Source organism: Daucus carota, chromosome 8 (assembly GCF_001625215.2).
Source record: "Daucus carota subsp. sativus chromosome 8, DH1 v3.0, whole genome shotgun sequence".
Lineage (NCBI taxonomy): Eukaryota > Viridiplantae > Streptophyta > Magnoliopsida > Apiales > Apiaceae > Daucus > Daucus carota.
Window position 1 is genome coordinate 11,238,323 of NC_030388.2, and position 11,906 is coordinate 11,250,228.

Sequence of the window (11,906 nt, forward strand, 5' to 3'; positions counted from 1 at the left end):
CCTGATTTTAATTTTTCATCGGCTCATTTTATATTATTATTGCTATATATAAGGATATAAACATACGACACATCATCAAAGATTAGATACTATCCCTATGTATAAATGATGTTACAAAAAATTATCATAATGCTAGTAATCAAATCCAAACCTAAGTTGGTGGCTAAAAACAAAACCAAACCTAACATTAATGACTAAAAGAATAAAAAAATTAGTTGAGTGGTAAATTTCTAAAAACACTATAAGTTGAGTGGCAAAAAAATCTATTTTCCCTAATTTGAAACTTTTTTAATTTATAAATTTAAATTACCAAACACACAATTGACTTATAAATAAAAGTTATCCAAACACTTTTAATAACTTATAAGTCAAGTTCACTTATCACTTATAATCTATTTTTTATTTTAAGCAATAAGTCACTTTTTTTAAGTTGCGCCAAACGGCCCCATAATCCAACTCTGTTTTTTAATTACGATCCGCAGTGAAAATATTATATTTATTTAATAACTCGGTATCCATATATTTTAAAAAAATAATTACATTAACATATATTATGATAGGTTATTATTTTATTTATTATAATTTATTTTACTTTAAAAACATTTATAAATTATTTGATGTAGGATTAAAAATAAGATTTTAATTTCAGTAATAATAAGAGATACTAATTTTAATAATTATATCTCAATTAGAAAAAAGTAGGATGTATAAAATTAATCAATAATTTTATAATATAGATCATATTTTAATTAAAAAATATTCTCTCATTTGATATAAAAATAAAAAAAATCATACTTATAATTACAAAACTTACTTCTATTTTATTTTTACGGAACCTCTTTCTATTTTGCTTAAAAATAAAAAGAACACAAAGTGTATTCTATTTCCAAAATATACTTTTATCTGATTTTGAATATCAAAAGTGTAAAATTTTATTTTTTATTTAAATATTATATATAAATATCTTTTATTGTTCTGTAGTAATAGCCAAAAATCATATTCTGATTAAAAAAATCTAGCTTTATTTGATTTAGAACATTGAAATTATAAAATTATTTTTATATTTAAGTATTATTTTCATCACTGAAATTTGAAACTGCGTGAATGAGAGAAACTATGATAAATGATTCGAATAATCACAAAATCACTTTGATAATCTATGACCATGTGTCATGTGTGCGCGTGTCTCTTTGATTCGATTGTAATGATCAAAGAGACAAACAAGTTCAAGGTCATCGAAAGATTCGGACTTCTGTTAAGGAAAGTGAAAAAACCCAATTGCTTGAACGAAGAAGTAGTAGAAGAAGAAGGCTGAAATTTGCAATTTCTGCAATCTCATTATACAACAGTTGCAAATGAAAATTTTCATTTGCAACTTATTTAACCTCATTTGCAACAATTGCAAAATGAGGTTGCAAATGAGTTGCAGAAGTTGCAAGTCATCTTTTTTGTAAATAATTTATAAAAAAAAAAAAAATTGGAAAAGTAACTTAACATGTAGTTTTAGCACATATATATTCATGTCGAATCATTACTGTGTGGAGCCTGAAAATTTTGTAGTGTTTAATATTATATTTTTGCCTAATATATGAATAAAACAATTTAGTGCATTACACTTAGTAGTGGAAGCATGCTGTCTTATTACATGGTAACAGATACACACACCTTAAGTAGTCTAAATATTTAAATCCATCTTATGCTTCATTCTTATAATTCGACATATTCTAGATGTTGGTTGCTCGGTTTTACCACATGATGGGACATCGAAAAATGTGGGCTATTTTATAGAGTGAAGAATTTGTATGAGAATTCAATGGTGCAGCTGATGATGGTGTTGATATTACATCAAACGAAAAATGTAAGCTATCTTTAAATATTATAGAACATTGGTAGGTCCATGTAAGTTATATCCATTTATTAGCTTTATATTTTTTGTGCTCTCTTACAAACAATTTTAGACGATGGAGAAGAACATAAAATGGATACTTAGGATGGTTACATATAGATCCTTACACTGAAACTTATACTCAATATGAAACATTTACGTGAATTATAGAACCGAATTACAAATTCAATATAAATAGTCAATGGCATATTCTCTTTTTTACAAGAATGGACAAGTAAAACTACTACATGAAGAGTTTCTTTCGGAACCACTTGCTTCCCTTGTAATCTGATAGTGATAGAACAACTCACTTTAGAAAGTATATCCAATTTATGATGCTATGTTTTTCATGTGTCTAGTGATAGAAAATTATATCATAAGGTAAATTATGGGAGAGGACCATATTTCCTTTAAATTAGAGGACAAAACTTGCATCTCATAGATAGTATTATGCCGCCACATGGAAAAGTTTTTAAGTTCTGTCAATTATACATATATGACAATGGTAATGAGGTCCCTAACATGATAAATGCAATTCATTCTATTAGAAATGAAATAGATCCAAATATTGTGCAAAAATTAGTGAATACTTGATGAACACAATCACATATACACTTCATTTCGTGATGCAATACATAAAGGTAATAATGATCCCTCCCTAGTTGGAAAGTGTGTTATTATTCTTCATGCATTATTTACAAGATGCAAACATTACATGTCTTGATATTTCAAAGATTGTTTGGCTCTATATCGAGCCATTAGATATCCAACTCCTTTCTTGGCAATGATGTTTAACAACAATTTTTCTGAAATAAGCGAGATGAAATAACACCTATCTGGTATAGATGCAGGTGATGCTCCAGATGTAGTTGCACATGTTTTTAAACTAAAACGTGACTAGTTAATTGATCTATTAAAAAAACAAAGCTATTTTGGAAGATGATTTGTATGTAAGAATAAAAATTCATGCATACTTATGTTAAACATTCATTTAAATATTAAAATTGTAGTTGGCTTCATCCGATGAATAACTTCCAAGGTCAATGGATGATTCTATTGTTAGAAAATGGAGTTATTAAGTTCATAATTTTATTATGTTCTTGTTGTTAATTCCATAATCTAATGATTGGAAGTTGTTTCTAGATATCGGGACTTAAACTTTCATGTATGGGTTTAAGAATTTTCTTAATGAAATCCATAAGAGAAATGAAGTTGAAGTTAGTAGCTTGAAAGAGCTTGTTTTGAGAATGTATTATTTGTCCCACATAGAAAGAAACAAAGGGGGTGTTGGCTTTATATAGTATAACACATATGGGTAGTGCATAACTACTAAGGTGTGCTATGGTGCATGGTGTTCTCACGAGCCCATGCACGCGCCGCCGCCGCCCCGCCCCGCCACGCCTCGGCTCGGCTCGGCACGTCACGTCACGACACGACTCGGGTCGGGTCAAAGGGCGATTTGGGCGTATGCGAGGCGACCTGGGCGGGGAATTTTATTTCGGTTTTGATTTAATTTAATTAAATTATTTAATCAGTTGGGCTGGGTTAGTGCCTCTGTTGGGCTCTCTTGGACTGGGTTCGATTCATATGGGTCGAGTCAAAGCCAAGTCAGATATACTGAATCTGGACATGTAACTGATATAAATTAATTATATATATATCAAAACGGCTGGTTCAATGTGGGTTTTAATGTATAAAAACCGTTATTATTTTATTTAAATACAAATCATACGTTTTTGATTTATTTAATTAATTGGACGGTTTTTATTCGATATTAAATGGAGGTGTATCAGTTACACTTAGCCTCTCCTATAAATAGAGGCCTAAGCAGCTGATTGTATACACACTACACCTTACATTCTCTTCTTCACTTACCTCTCTGCTCTTTCTCCCTCTCTCATACACAAGTCAGTTCGTGGTTTCCCGGCGAGTGAGGAGTCAGTCGTTGTTGAGCTTTGGAGGTGCTGCTTAACCAAAGTTCTGAGCTGTTTTATCCTGGAGGAGGTGTTGCAAGCATCCCCAGTGCAGCAGGTGGGGGCAATAATCTCTTCAAGAGCAGTCAGGTCTTCGTATAAGGCCTGACGACTCAGCTGTTCTTGTGATTTTCTTGTTATACATGTTGTTGGCTCAAGCTATGGCTACTGGTACAACTTCTTTCCTTTCTCTATTCTTACAGTCACTGATATGCATGTGTTTTACCTTCACGTTTTGTTTCAACTTGCTTGGCCTTGGCTTGTTTAATATGTTGTTATAATAATCAGTATTTCCAACATTCTTGAAGAGATTATTTGTTATATAATATTTAGCATAATGTCGAGTGAAACTGAGGTTCCCGTTGTTGGTGCTGGTAGTAGTTCTGGTGCATCTGTTGTGGCCATTGATTGGACCACTTACAGTTTTCCACAAGCCATTGAATTAACTGGCTTGCCAGAGAAGTTCAATGGTGGTGTAGGCTTTTCTCGTTGGCAGAAAAGAATGAAATTGTGGTTGACTATAAAGGGTCTATGGCCTGTTGTGGAGTATGAGAAACCAGTGGTGGATCAAGAGAAGGCTGAAACTGTTAAGGGCTTTGCGAAGTGGGCTGAGAAGGATGGTGTGGCCAGGGCGCCCATTCTGGTTGCTCTCACTAACACATTGTTTGATGTGTATTCCTCTGATGCCTACTCTGCAAAACTCTTATGGGAGAAGCTGGACCAGACACATAATACTGACTCTCAGGGTCTTGAGAAGTATTCTGTGGCTAAGTTCCTTGAATTCAAGCTGGTGGACAACAAGTCCATGACTGAGCAAGTGCATGAATTCGAGATGATAGTGCATGCTTTGAAGGAGTCCGGAATGGACCTCCCTGAAAAGTTCAAGGTTATGAGTGTGATTGAAAAACTTCCGAAGTCTTGGGAGGAGTTCTCTCTCTCCCTAAAAAGACAGAAAGGAGAGATCACCTGGACCAACCTTATGCTGGACATCTCGGTTCAAGAACAACACAAGTCCAAACAAGGACATGTGATGCCAACTGAGGCCGGGAGCTCGAAGGTAAATGTAGCAACTGTAGGACAGAAAAGGAAGGGTGTTGCTAAAAAAGTTAGCACTAATAAACCTAAGAGTGACAAGGACAAGGCCAAGAAACCAAAGGCAAACAAACCGTGTTGGTCTTGTGGGCAGGTTGGGCACTGGAGTAAGGACTGCCCTACAAAGAAAGCAAAGAAGGCTGAGGTGGTAGCACAAGCGAATGCTGTGCTTGCAACTACAAGTGGGCCCGTAGTGAACATGGTTGTTGGTGAGGCTATGGCTTCTGAAACCAACGCAGACCGGTATGTTTCCTACAACCCTGTATTATTTTCTACCTGTCTGTCAAATGAATGGTTGATAGATACTAGAGCTAATGTGCATATTTGTGCTGATATTAGTTTATTTGTATCTTATCAACAGAGTCATAGCTTGACGGTGACGATGGGGAATGCTAGTGCTGCTCAAGTACATGGAATAGGAAACGTAGACCTGAAGTTCCCTTCTGGACGTATTTTATCCCTAACTAGAGTGCATTATGTTCCCGACATGCGTAGAAATATAATAAGTGGAAGTTGTTTAGTTTCCAATGGCTTTGAAATTTCTTTCAAGTGTAATAAAGTAGTTCTTATTCACACTGGTACATTTTTTGGCAAGGGTTACTTGTCAAATGGTTTGTTTGTAATTAATGTTGAACCCATTTTGGGTACATTAAATAATGTTATTCTTCCTTCTGTGAATTGTGTTGAATCCTCAAGTTTATGGCATGCTAGACTAGGTCACTTAAACTTTGGTGCTCTTAAAAAAATATGATGAACCTAGAGTTGATTCCAAAACATACCATAGAAAAGAATTCTAAATGTCAAGTATGTGTGTCAGCTAAACAAATAAGGAAACATTTTCATAACATTATTAGGGATTCAGACTTGTTAGATTTAGTACACACTGATATTTGTGAATTTGGTGGTGTGTTGACTAAGGACCAGTTTAGATACTTCATTACCTTTATTGATGATAGTAGTAGATATTGTTATGTTTATTTACTTAAACATAAGGATGAAGCACTTAGTAAATTCATTATATATAAAACTGAAGTAGAAAAACAAACTAGTAAGGTACTTAAACGTTTGAGATCTGACAGAGGTGGTGAGTATACAAGTAACTCTTTCAATGAATATTGTGAAAACAATGGTATAGTTCATGAAGTTACTCCACCATACACACCTGAGTCTAATGGGGTCGCTGAGCGAAAGAATAGAACATTTAAAGATATGATTAATAGTATGCTAATTAACTCTGGGTTGCCTAAATACATGTGGGGAGAGGCTCTAAATACTGCTTGCCATATTTTGAATAGAGTTCCTCTGAAACACATGGATAAGACACCTTTAGAGTTATGGAAAGGCAGGATGACTAGTCTTAAGTATCTTCGTGTGTGGGGGTGCCTTGCTAAGGTACTTGTCCCTAAACACAAGAGAAAGAAACTAGGTCCAAAGACTGTTGATTGTATCTTTCTGGGCTATCTTGAGACCACTACAGCTATGAGATTTTTAGTAATAAAATCTGACATAGATGGTATAGTGGCTAACACGATAGTTGAATTTCGTGATGCTACATTCTTTGAGGATGTCTACCCTATGAAGACTGGTATACCTCAAGAGACCTATGATAAGGATCCCACTCACACATCAAGTTCTATTCCCGATCATGTGGAAAAGATGACAAATGTGGGGGCGGAACCTGGTAGTAGCTCTACTCCTAATGAAGTAGAGGAACCAATGAGAAGTAAGCGTGCAAAGGTAGTTAAGGATTTTGGAAGTGATTTTATCACTTACAATGTCGAGGACGAACCTTTAACTTTCCGACAGGCTATGGACTCTTCGGAGTCTAGGCATTGGAAGGGTGCTGTAAAGAGTGAAATTGACTCTATTGTTTCTAATGGAACATGGGAGTTGGTTGATCTCCCTCCTGGGTGCTCTACTATTGGGTGCAAGTGGGTCTTCAAGAGGAAGTTAAACCCTGACGGGTCAATAGATAAGTACAAAGCTAGACTGGTGGCAAAGGGTTTTAAGCAAAAAGAAGGAATTGATTACTTTGACACATACTCTCCAGGGTTCGGTCCATGGTCTTATCATCCATCAGATGGATGTAAAGACGACTTTTCTTCATGGTGAACTTGAAGAAGAGATTTATATGGATCAGCCTGAGGGATTTGTTGCATCTGGCAATGAAAGGAAAGTATGTAAGTTAATCAAGTCCATCTATGGCTTGAAACAAGCTCTCAGGGATTGGCATAAAAAGTTTGATGATACTGTATTGCCATTCAGTTATGTAGTTAATGAAAATGATAATTGTGTCTACACCAAAGTTAAAGGTAGTGAGTATGTCATTTTATGCCTATATGTGGATGACATCTTATTGTTTGGAACCAATATTGAGATGATTAACGAGACAAAAGCATTCTTAAAAAGGCACTTTGAAATGAAGGATATGGGGGAGGCTAGTGTGATTCTTGGAATCAAACTGATTCAGTCAACTGAAGGAATAACCTTGACTCTATCTCATTATATAGAGAAATCTATACTAGAGAAATATGGTTATTCACAGTGTAGAATCGCTAGTACACCCTATGATCCTAAAGTTGCCCTTGTCAAGAATACTTCTGGAGTTCCTGTGTCTCAGTTAAGGTATTCTCAGATTATTGGGAGCTTGCAGTATCTTGCTAACTGTACTAGACCAGATATCTCATATTCTGTGTCTAAGTTGGCTAGATATACAAGCTGTCCAAACAGAACTCATTGGGATGCTCTTGATAGAGTACTTAGATATCTGAAAGGCACAATGTACCTTAGTTTACACTATAGGAGATTTCCTGGTGTACTTGAAGGGTACAGTGATGCAAGTTGGATAGCTAAGAAGTCTGGTTCCAATGGAGTGACTGGATATGTGTTCACCCTTGCGGGTGGAGCAGTATCCTGGAAGTCGACCAGACAGACTATTGTGACTCGGTCGACATTTGAGGCTGAGTTGTGTGCACTTGATGCCACTGGGACGGAGGCTGAATGGCTACATGGGCTTATGTCCACGTTACCTGTAGTAAGCAGACCGCTTCCTGCGATTGCTATTCATTGTGATAGTCGAACAACTATTGACAAGATTAGCAATAAAAAGCATAATGCTAAAACAAAGAGACACATCCAAGTTAGACTTAAGTCTATAAGGGGGTTAGTGTCTGACAGGATTATAGCTATAGAGTTCATAGGAACTCAGAATAATATAGCTGATCCTTTGACTAAAGGACTGGAACCTGCAGTAGTCCTTAAGTCAAGGTTGGGGACGAGACTGTCAACCCATCATAATTCATCAACAGTGGGAACCCAATACACATGAGAGGAGATCCCTCGAAGTGTATTCAATGTGGTAATAACAAGCTGTAAGGGTGAATTGGTAGTACCTTTGCTACATAGCTGATACTCATGTATCTGAGTCTATCCCCTGTAAACCTAGAAGGTACTGTGACTGCTAAGATAGTAAGAGTGTTACAACTCTGAATGGGATCAAGTCGTTAGACGAGATATTAGCAGTATATCTCTGGAGATGCCCAGCTAAGCGAATGTAATTGTGTGGTCGCAATTAGAGGAAAGGGTTATTCCTTGAAGCATTCGACGAACAGGATCGAGACATGACCATTAATGTCTCAAAGCCGTAGATTGGCTCCATAGCCGTTGATTTGTCGTTGTCTATGGAAAGTGGTTACACCCAACGGATTAAGATTCAAGGTGCAATATTCCATCTGAATCCGGTAGCCATTGAAGTAGAGAACTTAGGAGGGTTCAAACCCGGAAGGGTACCGACTCTGAAAAACAAGTCATGATGAGAAACCTGAAACGCATTTCTGTATGGATTTGTGGGGGATTGTTAGAAAATGGAGTTATTAAGTTCATAATTTTATTATGTTCTTGTTGTTAATTCCATAATCTAATGATTGGAAGTTGTTTCTAGATATCGGGACTTAAACTTTCATGTATGGGTTTAAGAATTTTCTTAATGAAATCCATAAGAGAAATGAAGTTGAAGTTAGTAGCTTGAAAGAGCTTGTTTTGAGAATGTATTGTTTGTCCCACATAGAAAGAAATAAAGGAGGTGTTGGCTTTATATAGTATAACACACATGGGTAGTGCATAACTACTAAGGTGTGCTATGGTGCATGGTGTTCTCACGAGCCCGCGCGCCGCCGCCGCCGCCCCGCCCCGCCACGCCTCGCCTCGCCTCGGCTCGGCTCGACACAAGTCGGGTCGGGTCGGGTCGAAGGGCGATTTGGGCGAATGTCTCGGCGTCTCGCGTACGCGAGGCGACCTGGGCGGGGAATTTTATTTCGGTTTTGATTTAATTTAATTAAATTATTTAATCAGTTGGGCTGGGTTAGTGCCTCTGTTGGGCTCTCTTGGACTGGGTTCGATTCATATGGGTCGAGTCAAAGCCAAGTCAGATATACTGAATCTGGACATGTAACTGATATAAATTAATTATATATATATCAAAACGGCTGGTTCAATGTGGGTTTTAATGTATAAAAACCGTTATTATTTTATTTAAATACAAATCATACGTTTTTGATTTATTTAATTAATTGGACGGTTTTTATTCGATATTAAATGGAGGTGTATCAGTTACACTTAGCCTCTCCTATAAATAGAGGCCTAAGCAGCTGATTGTATACACACTACACCTTACATTCTCTTCTTCACTTACCTCTCTGCTCTTTCTCCCTCTCTCATACACAAGTCAGTTCGTGGTTTCCCGGCGAGTGAGGAGTCAGTCGTTGTTGAGCTTTGGAGGTGCTGCTTAACCAAAGTTCTGAGCTGTTTTATCCTGGAGGAGGTGTTGCAAGCATCCCCAGTGCAGCAGGTGGGGGCAATAATCTCTTCAAGAGCAGTCAGGTCTTCGTATAAGGCCTGACGACTCAGCTGTTCTTGTGATTTTCTTGTTATACATGTTGTTGGCTCAAGCTATGGCTACTGGTACAACTTCTTTCCTTTCTCCATTCTTACAGTCACTGATATGCATGTGTTTTACCTTCACGTTTTGTTTCAACTTGCTTGGCCTTGGCTTGTTTAATATGATATATAACTGCCTCTATGTTGCTATAATAATCAGTATTTCCAACATCTATAGCTTATCAATGAATATGAAGAATAGAGTGGCAAATATGAGTACTCAAGGTAATAGAATTCGCACAATAAAATGATGGCCAACAAATGAAAAATAAAGAAGTATCCAAGTTCTCTATTAATCGATGAAGAGAATGCAAATCAGAGGGTGCTAGAATGACTAATAAATAGATAAGTTTAACAACATGTATCTGTTAATAACAACTAACTATTGAACAAACAAGACTACGTAATTTTGTGAGGTCACAAGACAACTTAGAAGTCGATACAAAGTAATTCGAATTGAGTCTTTCATTAAAAATTGAAATATGCCGATTTGGAAGAATTGTTTTTTGGAAGATTCACTCAATAGAATGTCAAAGGAATATCCTTCCTTAGATGAAATAACATAAGAAATTGGCATGTTAGCAGTCCTTACTAGTTTTAGAAAAGTGAATATTTGTTTTCTACTATATGTTGTAATTAAACACCTGTATATATAACCAAGTGTGGAGCAGTTTAGTTTTCTTTTAAGAGAAACAAATAAGTTCGGTTAGAATTGTTAGGCATTATTAAACAAACTACACTGAAATTAAAATAGTAGTTCGAAGCTTTTCATCGTAGATTATTTTCTAGTAATATATAGATCCCTCAGGTGGCACAACAAATCATATGAAAATTTAAAAATCTTGCTTCTTGAATATCAGTTTAGTTTTAGTTTAGTTTGTTAACTTGTTTATTGTTTTTCAATTTTAAATTTTTTTTTACGAAATTCTAAAAAAATAAAATGAAAGTGTATAAGTATTCAACCACCCATCTTTATTACATGTTACTTATTTCATTATCTTTTTACCTTGAAAATCAATTATGATTCAAATAAGAGAAAAAGCTCATTATATCGTATTTTAATAACTCCGTTGTCCAAATTATCTTTTGTCGGGTTGGGGAGCCTATTTACCCACTCCCACACGCACAATACAAATGTGTATACGGGTAATACACGTAACCCCAAACTATGAAACACTTGAACAAGTCCTTTTGCTTTAATGGTGGAATCATTTCTATGCATATTCATAAATCTGTGAACTGCACCATTACACTTCCTCTTACTACACTTCTCATGACCATACTCTTTCTCAATTCAAAACATCAACGCATTGTTCATATTTCGAAATATCAATGCATACACATACAGATCCAACCCAATGACTTTTTCATTCCCAACACCGGTGGCAAAATCACCTTCACCAATCATGAAGTCTTAATCACCTCTTTCTTTATTCAATAACACTAAATCAATTAGAACCTCAAATCAATAATTTCTTTTCAAGAGGAATTTTGGGTAATCTTCCCATCTATACATGAGTGGAGAATTTTCAGTTAATATTTGTTATGTGCATCTTTATTGGGACTCGCGCTGAGGATGCCTATGCAGGGGTTTCGCATTCTCTGAATGTGTATTCAAGAGTTTCCCATTGTCTGAATGTGTATTCTATATGAATGATCACCAATTGTTCACAACTAAATTCCTTCACATAAAGTTTTATAGAATTCCTTAGATAGTTTTAACAAATACAAAAACATGAAGGTATAATAATTTATCATAAATCACATCATCAATTTTGCAGTGATTTCAAGTCCTCAAAATCTGTTATAGTTTTGTTAAGGGCATGCACGATCATTTTTTTAATCTGTTGAAAGGAAACATATTGAGAAAAATCAGTGATAATAAAACAACAACAACAACAATAATAATAGCAACAATAAAAACATGACAAATTCAAATCATTTTTTTAATGTACAAAAAAATAGTCTTAACATAAAGTTTTATAGAATTTCTCAAATAATTTTAACAAATACAAAAACAT